Here is a 19826-nt window from a genome sequence, read left to right on the forward strand (position 1 = left end):
CTTCATCCCTTTCTTCTCTTTCTATTGCCCACATGCATGGTCTCTTGGAGAAAAGAGATGAAGGAGAGAGAAAGACTGAATTCTGTGTTTCCTCTTTAGGAAACCATTCCTTGTGCGAAGATTGGCGATAGAGAGTGAAAATTTGGAGAATTAGGTATGCATATTCATATCTATGGGTTGCTTTTTGGCTTCAAATCCCTCTCTCTAGAAAATCATCATGGCATGAGGATGGCACCCCTTCTCTGCTTCACACCCGAAAAAACAATCCTCCAAAAGTCCAACCTCTAGTTCCTCTCACATCTGGTATCTGATTCCAATTTGATGAAGTCTAAACTGTCGGAATTTTTTCCTACTTCAATCCAACACCCAAAACAATTATGAAAAAATCCACAACAACTACGAAGGTCCACTTTTTGAAGTCCTTTGAATTCTCTTCTTCCACGATGGCCACTTAAAATTATTGAATCCGCATCTTTTGTTTCCAACGATCTTTGAATTCCGCTTTAAATTTGTGCTGTTGGACAATTCTCTGGCTCTTTTTCTAGCTTAAAATCCAGCTCTCATTTGCATATACTCGTAGATAGGCTGATACATTTTTCCCATTAAACTAGTTTATCTCATATCCTACATCTTGGAAAGCATACATAGCCGCAATATCAAGTTCTTCATAATCATGCATTCTTTGTTATTGTTGGGCTTGCTACTGCTATGATTGCAATAGCAAGACCACTTGTTGCTATGAAGTATGACCCTTCAAATTAAAATCTCGGGTTGTTCATCTATGACGGGCGTGCCGCGTGCTGAGAGAGACATAAAGCGGCCCGAACTTCGCAATGAATGCTAAGAAAGGGTGGTGGATTCCTTGCGCGAGTTCCCGGATGGTGCGCGAGTTCCAATGAATAAATGATGGAGCAGCGCTAAGAAGAAAGCAGAAGAAACCCCCGCGGGCCGCTCCCCAGTCCCCCGACAATATAATCTTATGATCTCCCTATGACGATCGTAGCCGGCGCCTCCCCGGCGGCGGCCACCCTCCTCATCAGTACCGAGTCCATTGCCATCTCCGACACCTCCCCAGGCCCCAGGGTGGATTCTCTCTCTCTCTCTCTCTCAATTTTGATGTTGAGTTCCAAATCTGAAAGCCTATTCGTCTGCTCTTTGTCATATGTGCACCCTATCAACCACATGACAACCCGCCATTGTCATCTACCAATAAGAAGATAAAAAACCCCCCACCTTGTCATTATATGTACAGCCTATCAGCCAAATGGCGATCCACCATTGTCATCTACCAATAAGAAGATAAAGAGCCCCCCACCTTGTGTGATGCTGAACGGTATGCTAGGAGAGTTTTCCCAACAATATCCCTAATTAGAGTTGAATGAGATACCTTCGGTGGTGCAACATTTTTGTGACACAGCCAAGAATGCCATTTTTGGAGGTGGGGACTTTGGCACATTTATCATTATACATCTAAAAAGGTCTATAGCTTTAAGCCCACTTGGTCGCATGTGTGTAATTAGGAGGTCTTGGATACATGAGAATGTAAGTGGTAATCTATGCCAATTTACAATAACAATTTTGTTGGGCTGATTTATAGCTGCATCTACTTAGACCTTATTGAGTGGCATTACATGTGAATGAAACCCCTTGTCATTCATGAAAACAAATAGGATTTGATGGGGGTCAAGATTTGTGTAGCCAACTGTCAGAGCAATTCATGAAGGATGAGGTTAATGATCATTTGGATGAATATGGAGGGTCCATGGAGAACCAATGTAAGTTTGAGCTCGACGTGGTTGATGTGGCCATGGGCGCCATTGCTATGGAATATGTGTCCTCGTTGAATGAGGTAAATGAGGCATGCAAATGGTTGAATGTTCCACACCAATGGTGCCCATAGCTGCATCCACCATCTCTAGTCCAAACTTAGATACCCATCCGATCGGTCATTAATCTCATCCATCATGAATTGCTCCAACAAATACCAGTTGGCTCCATGAATCTTGACCCCATCAAATCCTATTTGTTTTGATGAACAACCAAGGGATTCAGCCAGATATAATGCCTATCCTTAAGGTTTAAGTAGATGGATTCATATATCAATCCAACAAAATTGTTATTATTATAAATGGGCATAGATTACCATTTACATATTCCCAATATTCTCATGTATCCAAACCCATTATGCAAGCATAAAATTTGCTTACGCAAAATAGTTTCTTGCTAGGCCCAATTTTTTTTTACTCAATGCTCCTTTGAAGGAGTTCAAGAGCAAACATGTCTATTCACTCAAACTTTGTTAAGAACTATACTAAAACTATCTCTTTTTGGAAGAAAGTGAAGAAGGGAAGAAATCAAGCTACAATGTAAACAATGAAAATCATAGTAATTCTATTGATCAAAACTCCATCCACTGGGGAAAAGTGTTAGTTGTTGTTGGAAACTGCGAGGAAGACGAGAGACGAAAGGAAGAGAGGAGAGAAGAGAGATATGAGACACCGGAAGTGGAACCCCAGAAGTGTGTCAAACTGAGCACACATGATAGGAATATATAGAGGGGACCTGGGGCACTATATATAGACAGACCATATATAGCTAATACGTCCTACGAAAGGGTGGTCCCGATTGGCCGGGAACTTTTCTCAAACGAAATCAATAGCAGGGAACTTTTCTCGAAGGAAATGAATAGCAAGGAACGTTGACCTAGAGTCTAGGATACTAGAACCCCGATTTATGTTGTTTCAGGGGAACGGAATGGGACTATATCTTATAGACAGAGAGGTCGAGCTTTGCATCCCTCTCGTTTCCCATTCTCCTTGAACCAAGTGCAGCATGAATCCGCTTCGACCCTGACATTTTTGCGTAAATTAGTTCGCCTGGGGTTCGACGCTAGTCACTCTCTAGGAATTTGATCACTAGAGGACACCCTGATTCAGGTCGGTCCTAAGTGGGAACGGCCAGAATGCTTCCGCTATGTGGCAGACTTGGGAAGAGCTAGATCGCAAACTCCCTAATATTTCGTGGGAGTGCCGGGCGGCACTTTCTAGACTCTCTTCCCGATGGGCTGCTAAGATGTGTCCTGCAAGGGAAGAGGTGGACACATTACACACATGCAAGTTCATGGTTTCATTTCCATGCAATGCGACTACTTGGACAACATCCAATGGACGACAACGGTTATCTCATACGAATCCACAAATAGAAAACTACTACCTAAATGCCATATGTGCTTTTCTTTTTCGCAGCCAATCAAGGATGCATTTAAACAATTCCATCTTTTTAAACCCATGCAATATGCGCTTAGGATTTGCAACTTGGAAATGCAAGCAAACCCAAATGCACTTGGCAAAGAATACATAGTCAAGTTAAAAATACATCTAACCCATCTTGTAAATCGTCCAAGGAGATAAATTCCCCAATGTATTTTTAACTTGACAAGATGGAAATGCAAGCCTCGTGATGTGGACCTTGCAACCACTTGGCAAAGAATGATTATAAGGCTCATACCATGATCAAACTAGAGCTAGATGATAGCTATATCCACCATGTGGATAACTGCAATACTTCACAAGATACATGGATGAGACTTGACACTTTGTTTGCTGTATAGTCTAAGTCTAAGTCATCAAATTATGGTCTCTTGATTTAACTTTTCAGGCTTGAAATGAAGTCCAACACATCACTTGCCACACATCTAAATTACATGGAAGGCCTTCTAACCTTGCTTGCAGGAATCAGCATTAAAATGGAAGAAGATGTTTGCATTGGTGTTCTACTCAAAAGTTTGCCTCAATATAATAATATGTCAACAAATCTAATCAATATGCCAAACCCTGAGCTTGTCGATATCTAGGCATCATTGTTAGAGGAAGAAAATAAGCTAAAAACTAAGGAAGAACTAAGCACCTCTAGAGATAAACAAGCATTATATGCTAGCAACAAGTACAAAGGCAAGAAGGACCAGCCTTTCTGTGACTTTTGCAAAAATGACCAAACACACCGAGAAGTTCCACCATGCCAAAAAGAGATTCCAAAAGGCCTATCTAGTTGTTGTTAAAGAAGAAGAAGAAGAACATGGAGCAAAAGAAGAAGAAGAAGAAGAAGACCACCAGGAGAAGGACAAACCTCATCAACCCTTCTATTCAGATAGACTTTTTTAGCCTTGTATTGCCTAGCCCTAATGCTTCTCACATAAGCTTGTAAACTCCTCATGTAGCCTTGTACTACAACCTGTGTATACTTTGTGGGGCCCTTGTTACAGCCTCTAGATGTCCATCATGTTTGTGGTACCCACACTTAGCCATTTATGTAATAGCCTATAGTGTTTTTCCATGTTTATGGTGTGCCCACACTTTGTAGGTGTTGCTCTCACTAAAGCCTCTACACACTTTGTACTTCTAGTTGTGATTGAGGAGCGGTCTTGAGATTTCTGCAATCACACCTACTTAGCCTCTTTGTATGGAGCAGTGTAGGCTCAAGACCAAAAAGCCATAAGCACAGAAGGAGGATGTGCTACCTAGAATTTTCTATAAAGCATTGTACTTGCTTGTCATTTTCACATGAGATGAATACAATGTCATTATCAATCTTATATACAAGAATGTGTTTATGAGTCCAAGTCTCTATCTTGGAACCTAACTCACTTGTGTAACAAGTCAAGTCCTTGTCTTTGTCCATGCCATCATGATCTTAATGTTCATATTTCATCCACCATAGCATCTGTCATGCTCTAGATCTCGCATCTTATAACAGAAGGCATTGTTGAGAAACATGACTTTTTAGCCCATAGCATATATAGATCCCACAAAATTACTTATTCCCTTTTTCTTTTATCTATTGGAATACTAAAACCACATTTATTAGTGTTTTTTCCTCTATTAATGGTTTTAATTAAGGCAGAAAGAGAGACTGATCAGTTGCATCCGATTAGCTTTCACTGCCATGATATCTCCAGAATCGTCGGCAGTTACCTTCAACTTCCCGGTTTTGGCCTCCTTTATCAACAAATGGCTGACGTTGCCTACACCTTACTCCTAGATCAACACCACCGTTTGTTTGCTTAAGCTTTATTAAGCTTAAAGCTTATAAGTTTTATTAAGCTTGAAGCTTTTGAAATTGAAATTGGGCGGTCATTTCAATTTGACCAAGGGAAAGGGCCATAATTAATCCCCCCTTTCTCTTACTCACCAATTAACTTACAAATAGCTATAAGCATAAGTCCTTGTTTTTGTGCTAGGCTTCTTCATTGCAAAGCCACAACTATTTAGGTCCTTATTTCTACGTAGGAATTTAGATGTATCTCTACCTACATGCAGTTGTTTATTTAGTAGGTTTTTGAAGAGGCTATTTGTACACGACATATTCCATCTACTCTATAGGATTTTCTGAGACCTATTTTTGTGTAGTGAGTTTTCTCCTAATCTATTTCTTGCACCATAACTTATTTTGATCATGTTAGTTCCTTCCAACATTAACAAAGTAAACATGAAAAATATAGAATCTCCACTTTTTATCATGTTAGTTCAACATTAACAAAGTAAAGATGAAGATGATCGGATTGCTCAAATCTTGAAGAGTGTTTTCAATGCTCAACAAACCAAAAATGATAAAAAATAAGCTATAAGTTTTTCTACTTTACTAAATTTGATGAAAAAAATATGGAAAATTTATTTTGTCTTGGTTGAGCTAGTTTGATGATTACTTTAACAAAGAAGATTTTCTTGAGAAGAATAAAATCAAGTGTGCAACCAATCATTCGAGAACATGGGCTACTTTTCAAAACAAAGTTAAAGTATATTTTTCTTCTATTTTAGTTCTATATTTATGCTAGACATAATTGGTCCAATTTGTCTTGACAAGAAGGTGATATATTTCTATCTACACCGAAAGATTTTGACAAAGACTTTTACTGTTGTGCATGCTTGAGGAAGTTTCCAAGCACGTGTTGCAATGCAAAAATGAAGATCGGAATTTAAGATAAACTAATTTTCCTTAAATATACTTATATTTATAAAGCTATCTCTTATACCCCTAATGCTGAGAAACAATTCCAATCTATGACCCAAATGCTTCATACTCAACAATTTCATCCATCTGGTTCCTTCAACAACAACCACAACCTAAAAAAGACATTTTGTTCCTTACTGTCATAGTTCTAATTTCCAACCACAAAGTGTCGGGACCAAAACTAACCAAAACTGGACTCGACACTTGAAGGATCTAGTCGAGCCTCTATGCTCAACCAAAACACCTCACGGCCTCGTGGCCAGGAGCATCTGGAGGCTACTCACACTGATCTAACTTAAACACGTATTTGTATAATTTATAGTCCAATAAATTCCTTCCCAAATCCTCACATGGAGTATCCAAATAGATCGGTGTCTAGCACCTCACAACACATACATAAGGAACACCCCTTGGCTAATTGTCACATGCTACTATGGCTCTCGTACACCTTGAGGATTGACCCCAAGATGCACCGTTCAAGCATATAACATGTATGATACACAGTCCTCTCTTTTAATCAATCATTCCTAGAGATAAAGTACAATCCTCACTAAATAAGTCCCCCAAAGGAAATGGATCACTAACCTTACAGCTTGGGACTCCTCACCCTCAACGTGGGTCAATGTTCATAAAGCAAGTGCTATGCTTCTAGGATATATATTTCCAATACCATGTAATGAATGCAATGGAAGAGTGGATGATTTGTTGTGCTTAACCATTTTATTTATTTAAAACAACATTGTGTTACTGCACAAACACAATTCTCTTCATGCTTTCCATATTAACACATTTGGTTTGTTGTTGCATTAGGGAATAACACCGAGTATACTCATGCTATTAAACCCTTTAACTTTCAAAATAAATGTGTCATATATATAAAGTGCATCATAAAATTCATATTTCAGCCTATATACAATACTCATAACCCCTTCTCTCCCTACCATTTAATGTTATGCTTGCAGTGTGAGGTGTAGAGAATGTTTTCATGTCGTTTTCTTATTTCAAAAGCAATAAATCACAAACTATGGCAAGAAAATGGGGCTTTAGTCCAACCATACATCCACAAGCACATTTGTACTTTTTTGTAAATTTTTGATGTATAAAATCTATTTTTTTCCTTTTTCTTTCTTTGATTTATTTATTAATAAATTGCTATTATTTTCTAATTTTATGATTCAACCTAATTAGGATTACTAAGATTCATCACTATCTTTTATTTCATTCCATTAAAACATTTTTTTTCACTCGAAATAAAAGAAACCCTTATTTTTTCACTTAAATACTGCATTTCGAGCTTCAAATTATTAATAAAGATCACATTTAAGTATGGGCTTTGTATATTATCACTCCACCCCTTAAAGACATGTCAAATAAGGTTCATATAAATTTTCTTACCATATGCACTTCATTTGAACCATAAACTATAAAAAACAAGCAAATTTTCTTCATAAAATGGACATACTACTAAATTGTTTGTTTCGGGTCATGGAAATTGAATGCATGGATAGCCATCGGTCAATCTCTATACATCACTTGACATCACTTCTCAGCATCATCTTGATCTTGCAACAATCTGATACATGTCAACAGACAAACCATTCTTCATCCCATTGTTCTCTTTCTTTTTTGCCTGCACGAATAGTCTCTTGGAGGAGAGAGAGAAAGACTAAATCTACATCTCTACATCTAGGTAACCATTGCTCATGAGGAGAGTGACAATGGAGAGACAAAGTTGAAGGAAATTTGAAAGTTGAAGAAGCTTGAAGCTTCCTGGCTATGGCTGCCAGGAAACTGTCAGTTAGGCCTTGGCTTCTAGTAGCCAATAGAGGTCAAATGTCCCAGAGCCCTCTTAGGAGGAAATGACCCACTAGGGGGGCTACAAAAGCCCTATGGTGGTCGCCTTCATTGAGTCTCCCACAACCCACACTACAGTACGAACTGGCCGCCTGCCCAAAACTGTGCCGTTCTAACATAGAACGCAATGCCGTGCTTGTTGATGCCCAATGTCACATTTTGAAGTATCACACAGCTATGCCCTGAGGTGGAGAGAAGGTTGTAGAAGATGGCAGGAGCTGAAATGCCCTCCTTTACTTGCAGCAAGTCCACCAAGGTTAGGGGGTTCAAAAAACAAGCTATGAAGGTGAAGAAGATGAATGAAAGATAGAGTTCTTTTGTGCACTTAGTGGAGCTGAGATTTGAGGAAGCTGAGGGGATCAGAGGAGGCTCTGATACCATGTGAGAAAATAGATTTGCAGCATTTGAATGTGTGCAAAAGAGGGAGAAGAGAGCTCAAAGTACAATAACAATATCTTGTTTACTAAGTTTCTTACAAGTACAACTTGGGTACACTCTCCCACACATGCTATTGACCCATAGGCTATTTATATAGCCTCTACTAAGCTAGGGTTAGGGTTTTCCCTGTCCCTAAGGCTATTCACACCCATCTGCCCTCATACACCCTTGCTTACAGTGGGTACATATGCCTATCTTCTAACAGCCTGGATAGCTCAACAAGTGGTGTTGCCCGCTTCAACTTATCCATAGGATGTGGGCACTTGCATGAGGAGCGTGATTTTGGTCTCAGATGTTTTACTACTTGCTAGTTGTGAAGCCATCGGGACACTAGCAGCATTAGGTTGAGTCAGTTTAGGGACAGTTGGTGTTGTGATTTTGGTCGATAGACCTATTGAGGTTCAACACTTTTGATTTTTGGCTCAAGAGATTTAGTAGGTTTAGGTGGCTCACTAGTAATAGCAAATGGCTATAAGGCACGTGTACTACACTTGGTATTAGCACCCAAATCCAGTTGTTGCCCTCATAGTAGCCTTGTGCACGTAGTAGCGCTATAGGCATCGTGGCTTGATTGTTCATCAAGTTCTAGAATGACAACTGTGTCTCTTACACTTAGGACGTAATGTTCGGGAGTTATGGCTCCATGTGGATCAGCTCTTTATGGTGTGATTGTCGTTTAGGTACCCATTTTAGCTATTTTTTTAATAATCTTGGTGGTGGCATTTCCCTCGGGCTGCGATTGGTCAGTGTCTTGGTAGGGTGGGGCAAGTCATGACCCCCCCTTAGAATTTGCGTTAGGTACTACTATCGGTGGCACTAGGGGCTTGGATGGAGCCACACTGCCCTTGCTAAAAGCCATTACTATCCTCACATTGCTAATGGCAAGGTGAATGCACTAGGAGTCTTAGAGTCAACATGTCAATGTGCGTGCTTCTTGAAAGTGCATCCTATCACGGATTCTTTACCTACGGCCTTGGTGTTAAGTACCACATAGAAAATCATGGGTAGGCTTTCAGTCTTGATAGAGACCACCACTTGGCACTTTCCTAGTAGAGGGTAGGATTGTCCCCCAAATGGGTTGAGATTAACATCCGTGGGTTAGAGTTGGGGCTGACCAATAAGAGTCCAATGCTTGTGAGTAATGAAATTGAAGTCATATCCCTCATCAATGAGCACATCAAAAGTGTATGGCTTTTGAGTAGCAATAGTGATTCGTAAATAAGCTAGTTCTACTGCCTCCTCATATGTATCCTTGATTTCTGTGATGGTGGCTACTCTTACATTGATAGGTGGCTACAGCATTGGTGGTTTGTGCAATGGATAGGTTGGGGGGTAGTACTTCTTAAGATGATTGTCATCAAAGAATCCTATGCTCTCTCCTTTAAGGTCTTGAGCTCTACATTGCTTGTTTCCCTGATATTGCAGACTCTGAAAGTCCCTAATCCTCTAAGTTTTATCTTCTTCTTGTGGCCCTTCACTGAGTATAGCAATACAAGGTCTTCTTGCTCAAAGTCATGTTGTTTGACATGCTTGTCAAACCAACTCTTGCATCTTGCCTTCTCACAGATTAGCACAAGAGTAGTTAGGAGTCATGTCTCAAAGAGATATTCCAATGCTACTAAGCATTTGGTCCATGCTTCTTTCTCATCCCATCGCTCTTGTACTGATATTCTCAAGCTAGGAACGAAAAACTCTATTAGGAGAATCGCTTCCATTCCATAGTCATCTTGAAGGCTGTCTGCCTGAGTGTCATCTTATAGGCTATCCTATAGGCCCATAGTGCTACCATGCATTTGTTATCCCAGTCGCTACACGAGGCAGAGACTACCTTAGTTAGGAAATTCCCTAGGATCTTGTTCATGGAGTCCATCTAATTGTTAGTAGGGTGATGATTTCCTATGGATGATCAAGAGGGTGGAAAGCAAGCGGGCAATCACTTCATAAAGGAAATGAGTGTCTTGGTCACTTACTAGTTTGATGGGGCAGCCAAATCATGAGATCACTTGCTCACAAAGGAACTTAGCCATGGTTCTAGAATCATTCATTCTCGTGGCTCAAGCTTTGACCCATTTTGGAAAGTTGTCCATTGCTAGAATGATGTACTTGGCTTGGGAGTATTGTGTTGCAGGACTAGTTGGTCCAATGAAGTCAATGCCCCGTTTTTCAAATGGTTGGCGTGCTATGACTAGGGTTAACTCCATCATGTCCTTACAAATAGGAACCTTGGTTATTTGACACTCGTCACAATGCTTTATGAATTTAGTAGTATCGTAGAATAGGGTGGGCCACCACAATTGAAATTGTAGCACCTTGCGAGCCATAGTATCTCTGCTAAAGTATCCTCCAACAATTCCACCATGCACTTCAGTTAGCACATCATGGATTTCATTCTCACATACACATCTCCACAATAGGCCATCGCACCCTAACATATAGATTTGATCATCCATCAATTGATAGGGTCAAATTTTAAGGATAAGGAGCCTTAGCCTTGCCTTCTCAATACTCTCTCTAGTAGTCCCTGCTCTAGGATCTAGACTATGTCGTTAGCCCAATAAGGTGTCATATCAGCTCTGAATAAATCCTTATCATTGGACATGCTAAAAAGATGTGCATCGGGTAGGTCATCTCTATAATGCCTTCTCTAACAGCCTCTCCTGTGGGTATCTGGGACATGTGATCTACCATGTAGTGTTGCTTCCCCTTGTGTACAGCCATAGAAAAGTAAAACTCTAAAAGCATAAGTAACCATCGAGGGCATCTAGTACACAAGGTTAGGTTTTGTAGACAAGATAAAGCAAGGGTTGATGGTCAACAAAGAAGGTAAAGGGCATAGCCAAAAGATATATTGCCAAAAAATCTTTACAAAAAATACCATGGCTAAACCTTTTGCAGGTTAATGGCACTGAAGCTTCTAGCCTACATGTTGTAACAAGAGGGTCAAAAAATAGAGAAGGCGACAAAGATTATGTAAAATCTGTCGACGGAAACCCTAGGCAAGATGATAAAGGAATGCAAGTTCTAAATCCTGACAAGGAAGGGGGACCTCTGAAGCCCATAGAGAGTAAGGCTGACGCCAAGAGAGATAAAGAGCTATCAAGAAAGAAGGTGAGAGTTAAAAAAGAGGCAATAAATCTGGTACAACATTCAAAAGAGCAGATAGTTTGACACGAGAAGTGAGATTTAACAAAGTATCATGATTTTGATTTAGCTAGCTCCCTTTGTGATGTTAAACCAGACGTGAATCTCTTGCAACTAATCAAGCTATCGCCAGGAGTACACCAAGAATTTAAAAAGATCTTGCGTATGGGTTATATTGTAGAACCCTTGGAAATAGCACGGGTAGGGGATGACTGGTTTGAACATGCCAAAAAGCATTGCCCAAGGGTTCGGCCTATGTTGATGGGATTTTAGTGGATAATGCTATTGTTGACACTAGATCCTCAGTTAATATCATGAGTTCTGAGTTGATGGAGAGGTTGGGCCTTGTGATTCAGAAAGATGCCTCCACGATCCTTAGAATGACTGACGATAGTCTGAGACATCTAGAGAGCTGCATTACTAAAGTCCATGTGATAGTTGCCAATGTAGAATGCATGTTGGACTTTAGGGTAATCCGATTTGCAGGGCATTCGAGTTACCAAGTATTGCTTGGTTGACCTTGGATTTTGCAAGAAGACTCTCAAGTAGATATACGTGCTAGTAGATTGATATTTGGTAGAGGTGCTAGACGTGTGGTAGTCAATGCAAATCCTGAATCACCTCAAAGTGAGCGAGTTCCCCTATCTTCTATAGAGTTAGAGACAATGGAAGATGTGTCTGCAAGTGAGACGTCATCGGCTGAGGAATCCAAAGAGGGATCAACCACAGAAGATGTCTATCAATTAACACTAAACGAGCCATTAGAAGCTCAAGATATAATAAGGGATATAGAAGTTATGGAGCTAGACCTTGGTACGCCAAATGATGAGCGGCCAATAAAGCTAGGGTCTATGCTTAGTGCGAAGGAACGGGAGGATTATGTCACTGTGATCCAAGAGTTCCACGATATTTTTGCTTAGAGTTACTATTAACTTAGAGGCATTCCTCCTAGCCTCGCTGTCCATACAATTCCGTTGAAGGAAAGAAGTCGTCCTGTGCAATAGAAAGTCACGCGTATGCCATTTGAGTTGCGGGATGGGCTGTTCGAGGAGTTACAGAAATTATGGAAAGCGGGTTTCATCTTCCCTGTGCAGCACATTGAATGGTGTTAACCAGTAGTGATTAGGAAGAAGAAAAATAATCAAATCCATATGTGTGTGGACTTTTGAGAGTTGAAGAAGCAAACAATTAAGGATTACTACCCACTACCCTTTATCGACCAGATTCTAGATCAGTTGGCAGGTAGGGAGATATATTCATTCATGGACTATTTTGCAGGCTATAATCAGATGGCGATTGCAAAAAAGAGGATAAGCTCAAAATGATGTTTATAACAGTCTTCAAGACCTTTGCGTATCATGTGATGGAATTTGGTCTATGCAATGCGCTTAGTTCTTGGCAACAAACTCCTAGTAAGACCTTTGCTAACATTTCCCCTAAGAAGGTGAAGGTATTTATTGACGATTTAGGGATAGTCAACGTGAGAGAAAGGCAGTTGATTATTTTACGAAATTTTTTTGAGCAATGCAAATAGTTTTGCATAGCTCTCAATCCAAGGAAGTGCATTTTTGGCGTACCTTATGGGCTCCTGCTGGGCCATGTAGTTAGCTCGGTATGGATTGTGACGGATCCTAAAAAAATCAAAGCTATAGTCACCATGGGTCCACCATGCATCCCCAAAGAAGTCCATATCTTTCTTTCATCAGTTGGATATTATCGACGGTTCATAAACACTTTGGTAGAAAGAACGTTCCATTGAAAAATATGTTATCCTTCAACTGTTTGTTTATGTGGAGTGACCCTTGTAAGGTGGCTTTCAAGGATGTAAAGTAGGAACTCACAAGAGCACCTGTCCTAAAAGCACCGAAGAGGGGCAAGATTTTTTATATCTTTTCAGCAGCTACCATGCATAGCATTAGTTGCTATTTAGCGCAGATGTGGGAAGAGAAGTGGTATCACCTGATTACTTTTGCTAGTCGGAAGCTGGGTGTATCCAAAATGAATTATACTTATATGGAAAATTTGTGCCTTGTGATGGTCTTTGCAACTTAAAAGTTCAGGCACTACGTCCTTTATGAGAAGGTTGTCCTTTATACAAAGGCGGAAGGGCTACGACTGCTGATGAATAAGCTACAACCGCCCTTGACCATTTGGCAAAGTGGTTAATCACTTTGCACGGGTTTGATTATGAGGTTAATAGCAAGCCACTCAAGTTGCAGAGTATCGTAGAGTACCTTGTGGACTTTCGGGAGCCAAAGGAAGCTCTGGCTAAGGGTAGTGACTAGGACTCATTGTTCAAGATTGACACGGCATCTATTCCCTCCTAGTATGTGAAAATAATGCATTATTTGTTGATGTGAAAGACTGGAGCTGGTCTATCGAAGTTAGAAAAGTGAAAGATCAAGCAGCAAGATTTAAAATTCATAGTAATCGCAGGCACGTTGTATCGGTAAGGGGTAGACAATATCTACCGCCAATACATAATGCTTGACGAGGTCCCTTTCATCCTAGAAGAGTGCCATGACTCTGCTTGTGGAGGTCATTTTTCTGGGCGACTAACTGCACAAAAAGCCTTGAGGATGGGATATTGGTGGCCAGACATCTTGTAGGATGCATTCGAGTACGTTAAAAGATGCGACATCTATCAATGACATGATAGCTGAGAGAATAGGGAGCAACCACTCACTCCTATTATGGCGATCCTTCTGTTCGAGAAGTGGGGGATCAACTTGGTGGGCCCTATTACTCCATCGTCCACTGCATAGAAAAGATATATTATCATAGCGACTGATTATTTTACTAAGTGGTCGGAAGCACATGCAATACGGAAAGGTGATGCAGAGGAAACCGCCAGTTTCCTATTAGAGCAAATAGTATGTCGATTTGGCCCGCCAAAAGAAATAATATCGAATCGGGGATGCATTTTCTGAACAAAGTGATAAAAATCTTGATTGAGGCTTGGCACATCAAGCACAATAAAACAACCCCCTATAGCTCACAAGCCAATGGGCAGGTCGAGAGTACCAACAAGCAGCTTGTGGGCATTCTGTCTAAGGTAGTATCAGAAAAGAAACGAGACTGGAACAAAAAGTTGTACGTGGCAATGTGGGCATACAATAAGACGTTCAAACGAGCTACTGGCCACACCCCATTCAAGTTATTATATGGAGAGGAGTGTGTCCTACCTCTAGAGATTGAGTTGCCGACGATAAGATTAGTGATCAATCATTCTTTGGGTGATGGGGATGCCCTCTTGGAGCGCTTTACAACTTTGGCACACCTTGATGAGATTAGATTGCAGAGCTTCCTATATGAGGGGATAACCAAGCATTGGATGAAGCAGCTCCATGACCTAAAAGCAAAAAAATACACTTTCAAGAAAGGAGAACTAGTGTTGTACTATGATGCATGTAGAGAATTATATCCAGGAAAGGTTGAGTCCAAATGGGATGGTCCTTATAGGATTGTTAGGATCAGTATAAGAATAAATCCACAAATTCACATCATTATTGGCATATCTTGAGGGTGTGGAGTTTAAGAATAAGATTAATCATAATAAGATTAATCCTTATTATTTCTAACTATGCTAATGACATAAGTGCCTTGCACGTCTATGCGTGATTAATCAGACATCTGCAAGGAAACAACGATAGAGTTTGATGGGTCGACTGATCCCTTATTTGGACCACCTATACTTAGAGAAGCGATATCATCAGGGAAAGCTCATTTGGTGGAGTAAAGGCTATAAAGTGACTGAGCAAGATGATGACGAGACATTTGTTTGGGAGATTAAGGTCTTCTGTCATCATCACTATTTGCAGATTTTGACGAGCGTCTTTGTAGTCTTTAATGATGAAGGTGGGATGGAGCCATCAGTTCATCCTCTCAATATGTTGAATTTTGACTATCATAATTATGAATAGGGGAGGTTTGGATTTACATACAGAAGGGTATCATATAAAGGGGTTACTTAAAAATTGAATAGATAAGGGTTGCGTTTTATTCAAGAAAAAATCATAGATTAGGATATTTATAAATAGGCCATGAACGCACGTTATATAGAGAATATATATATAGTGAACCCCCCAAGGATTACATCATACAGGTTGATGAAGTCACTGGAGGAAGCCTTTGTTACGTAAGAGCTTCTTATGGCCATTCCAGGTGGTTTCCTCCCCTTTTTGAGTTTCTTTTTTCCTTAAGCAAATAACAATACATGTGTAAGGGGATACTTTCTTTTTGTTTGTTGGGGACCAACAATCAAGGCAAGACATCCCAGGTTTAGGTTATGTATGTCTATGGGAGGTTTGAGTAATCATTGCCTCCTGGAAAGGCATTGTTAGGCATTGAAAGACCTGTTTCTTAAGGAAGTTCCAGTGACCCTATTCTACTAACCTACTAGGCAGTCATTCTAGGAGGTCATGTTAGTGTGAGGTAGTTAGAGAAGCCTACTAAAATGATGATATAAAGAAGCAAAACCCTAAATATATGAGAGAAAATCTATGAATATACGGAGGTGTGTAAAAAGGGGTTTTAACCTCTATAAAATATAGAAAAAGAAAGAAAGAAAAGTCCTTGAGCAATTGTTTATCACCTTGCAAAGGCCTGGTAGGTTCCTGGGGAGAAGTTAGACCCGAGGCCGATACCTTGTCTTCTTGTGGCATCTAGCTCGAAAATTAAGAATAAGAGAATGTTGGAGCAAAAATAAAAGTGAGCATTATAAAAGGATTAAGTGTCACCTTGTGAAGGCTTGGTAGGTTCTTAGTTACCAAGACAAGATCTGAGGCCGATGCCTTATTTTCCTTGGGTAACTACTCTTAGCTTCCTCGTTTTTACACGCCCGAGCACTATAAGGATTTAAGCTTATAGCGACAGCGAGTAGCGATGTAGGTAGTGGCGTCGCTATTTGCGTCGCTATTTGCATCGCTATTTGCGTCGCTTTTTTGCAACGCAAATAGCGACGCTCCACATGGAAAAAAAACAGACCGAAATCGAGTGTGGATTTATTTCACATTTTTGCGTTTTGTGTTTTGAGAGCGAGAGCAAGGGAGAGAGCGACCATCGTGAGAGAAGGAGAGGAAGAAGAATTGCCGCCGCCGCCGTTGTTCGCGAAGGAGAGGAGGAGCCTTCATCGCGAAGAGGAGCCGCCCCGCAGTTGCCATATTTCATCGGTGAGTCTCTCTCTCTCCTTCTTTTGCTTGTTTAAGGTTTAAATCACTTTCTCTTTTGCTTGTTTAGGAGAGGAAATGAGAGAAAGAAAGAAAGAAAGTTATATTAACGTCTTCTAAAGACCAAAACTAGCCTATGAGACAAACTGTGATACAACTAATGAGGTCTAGCTATCCAAAATAAAAGTGCTCAATGAAAAGCTAAAAATTGGAAACTGAAAATACGGTGCTGTGAGTGTGATAAGTGTCGTGTATGTGTATGTGCGTATGTAGCTCTGGTACTCCAGATAATGGCTACAAAAGGGGAACAAATGTCGGCTGTGATAGGGGAACAACTGTCGGCTGTGATAAAGTGGTGCGATGTGTATATGTAACAGATGCAGGGAGATATACTATCCTGGGATGTAGTAGTAGTCGTCGAAGTCGCTAATAGCAGGTGATCCCTCCTGGATGCAGGATGTGGTACGAGAAAGAGAGGGAGAGGGAGAGGGAGGGAGGGAAAGAGAGAGAAAGAGAAAGAGAAAGAGAAAGAGAAAGAGAAAGAGAAAGAGAGGGAGAGGGAGAGGGAGGGGGAGGAAATGAGAGAGGGAGAGAAAGAGAAAGAGAGGGAGAGGGAGAGGGAGAGGGAGAGGGAGAGGGAGGGAGAGTGAATTCTCTCTCTCCCTCTCCCTTTTGCTTTTGGAGAGTGTTAGGATATATTGTGAGAGGGAGAGGAAATGAGAGAGAAAGAGAGGGAGAGGGAGAGGGAGGGAGAGAAAGAGAGAGAGAGAGAGGGAGAAAGAGAAAGAGAAAGAGAGGGAGAGGGAGAGGGAGGGGGAGGAAATGAGAGAGGGAGAGAAAGAGAAAGAGAGGGAGAGGGAGAGTGCATTCTCTCTCTCCCTCTCCCTTTTGCTTTTGGAGAGTGTTAGGATATATTGTGAGAGAGAGAGGAAAGGAGAGAGAAAGAGAGGGAGAGGGAGAGAGAGGGGGAGGAAATGAGAGAGGGAGAGAAAGAGAAAGAGATGTATACTCAAATGGATAGCTTTATGGAGATGTATGTCTACTCAAATGGATAGCTTTTGTCTACTCAAGATGTAGTCCACCTATGTGTGTATATATTGGAACGATAACATATCCATGATTATGGTAATGGTATGCACTTTGCTTTTTTTATGGGTACCATTACATCGACTCCTTAAGAGGGCTAAAAATTGGCCATACACTTTATAAAGTCTAATCAGGAGATTTAAGATGCACGATAATAGACTTATTGATAATGGTATGCAATGTGCTTTACCATGGGCCACATACATTGGTGACTCTTAAAATTGGTCATATCCTTCATAATGTCCAAGTAGGGGATCTAATTGTGATATGCATAATTCCTTGTTTTTGTATTAAGATGGCTTAAAATTGGTCATATCCTTCATAATGTCCAAGTAGGGGATCTAATTGTGATATGCATAATTCCTTGTTTTTGTATTAACTTTATAGGCATAACAAATTAGTAATCATGCCAACTAGTCAACGGAAGGACTAAAAGAAAATGATCCCCTAGCTAATGGTCATTATGGTACTTCATCAAAATGAACCCAAAAGTATTGCCATAGAAGAAGAATCCCTTAAATTGAGCATAGGATATTTTCTTCAAATGTTATGACTATGAGTATAATTGATTGGAATAAATTTTATAACTATGGTACACACCCACACACACCCACACAGGCACAAACATTTTTACTATTTGATATTGTCTTTGATATGGTAACCTTGTATTACATTGTTGCATTTGATGTCTTCCAATCATTACAATAAAAGTTGATAAATTTCATAGATGTCATTAATTTTTATACATGGACCTAGGACAAAAAAACCACATTACCAAGATGCTTTTTGTTGAGACTGATTTATTATTAGACTAAGAGATCCTCAATCATACTCATAAATTTTGTTGACTAGGATTACTTATACTCAAAGCCCTCTAGTGCAGTTGTATAAGTAATCCTAGTAGAGCCCCTCTAAGATACTCAAAGTACATAACCTAGAGACCGTAGCTAGGTATATAAGGTATAATGGCCATACAAGAAGACACCTCAATAATTTACTGATCACCACTAGATCCCAAAGAAGAATCGTGTTCCATCCCCTTCAACTCTATATTCACCTCGTGAAGAACTTCATTAATCATGGCATCCTTGTCACCAATCTTTTTGTTGCAATGATGAAGTAACATCTTCATCACTTTTCCTTTTAGCATCTAAGGCATTATCCAATCTTTTAGTTAAGTCCAAACATTTAGTCTTCAACTCATGAACCTTATGAGAAAAATGCTTTTTTTTCTACAATAATGAATAATTATCTACCGGGACAAATCCTTGAGGATGGTATATAGCCGAGATATAACATCAATAAATCTCTCAACTACTATGTCCCATGCATTTTTTACATCAATCAGTAAAGCATTTCTTATATCTTGAAGTTTAGATTTCAACACCATGGATGCATTAATATCAACCTCAATGTTTTTCAGAATTTGCTTCTCAACCTCTTGGAGAGGCTAAAACTTCTTAAGAAAGAGCTTATGGTCAACTTGCAACTTGACATACATCTCCATAAAGCTATCCATTTGAGCCTCGTTTTCCCGAATTGTATTACAAGTCATTAAATTGTTTGTTATAATGTAGACAAGATGGAAAACGAAGAAGGTCTTGTTGTTCAAGATCGTGAGGCGTATCTTAATCAGCATGTCCCATGTCCTTACTCTCAATGCAAGTTGGCAATTAGATGAAAATGCCAATTGTCTATAGAACACGTACGACGATTTGGCAAGTTTCAATCTGAGATCATTGATCACACGATTGCGGATTTTCAGCAAACGGTAATTTGAAGTTAATATCAATCATGCATTGTACTCGCAAGCTAATTGAATACCATATACAATAAGATTGGGTCTTGCTGGAAAATTTTCTATCCATGGAGGTGATGTCTCATCCCAAGGGGGAGTGCACCCTTTGCGGCCAATTAGAAGAGTTCGTGGGTGTGCGATGGATGGATTGCAGGAGCAAATCCACCACTCGCAAGGCCAATCTATACCGTCAATGCCACAAGAGACAGACAACTTTCCAGACCTACCTACAATCTTGGAGCTTGAGATGGAGGCAATGATCGATGAATTGATTCCTATGGATGTCGAGACTTCTGATCTGCTTAGAGAGGAAGCATCCATACCATTATATGATG

At 40.2% G+C, this 19826-nt stretch overlaps 1 long non-coding RNA gene across 1 annotated transcript in view; it reads left to right on the forward strand.

Annotated features, from left to right (window-relative positions):
- The first annotated feature begins 986 nt into the window (after positions 1–986).
- LOC148031264 (uncharacterized) overlaps positions 987–19826 on the forward strand; it is a 145665-nt gene continuing 126825 nt past the window's right edge. The window contains exon 1 of the long non-coding RNA XR_015691985.1: positions 987–1083. This is a non-coding gene — a long non-coding RNA (uncharacterized LOC148031264). The remainder of the gene's footprint in view (positions 1084–19826) is intronic.

This window comes from Lygodium microphyllum, chromosome 9 (genome assembly GCF_053477565.2).
Source record: "Lygodium microphyllum isolate KBCC chromosome 9, Lygodium_microphyllum_v1.1.10, whole genome shotgun sequence".
Classification (NCBI taxonomy): Eukaryota; Viridiplantae; Streptophyta; class Polypodiopsida; order Schizaeales; family Lygodiaceae; genus Lygodium; species Lygodium microphyllum.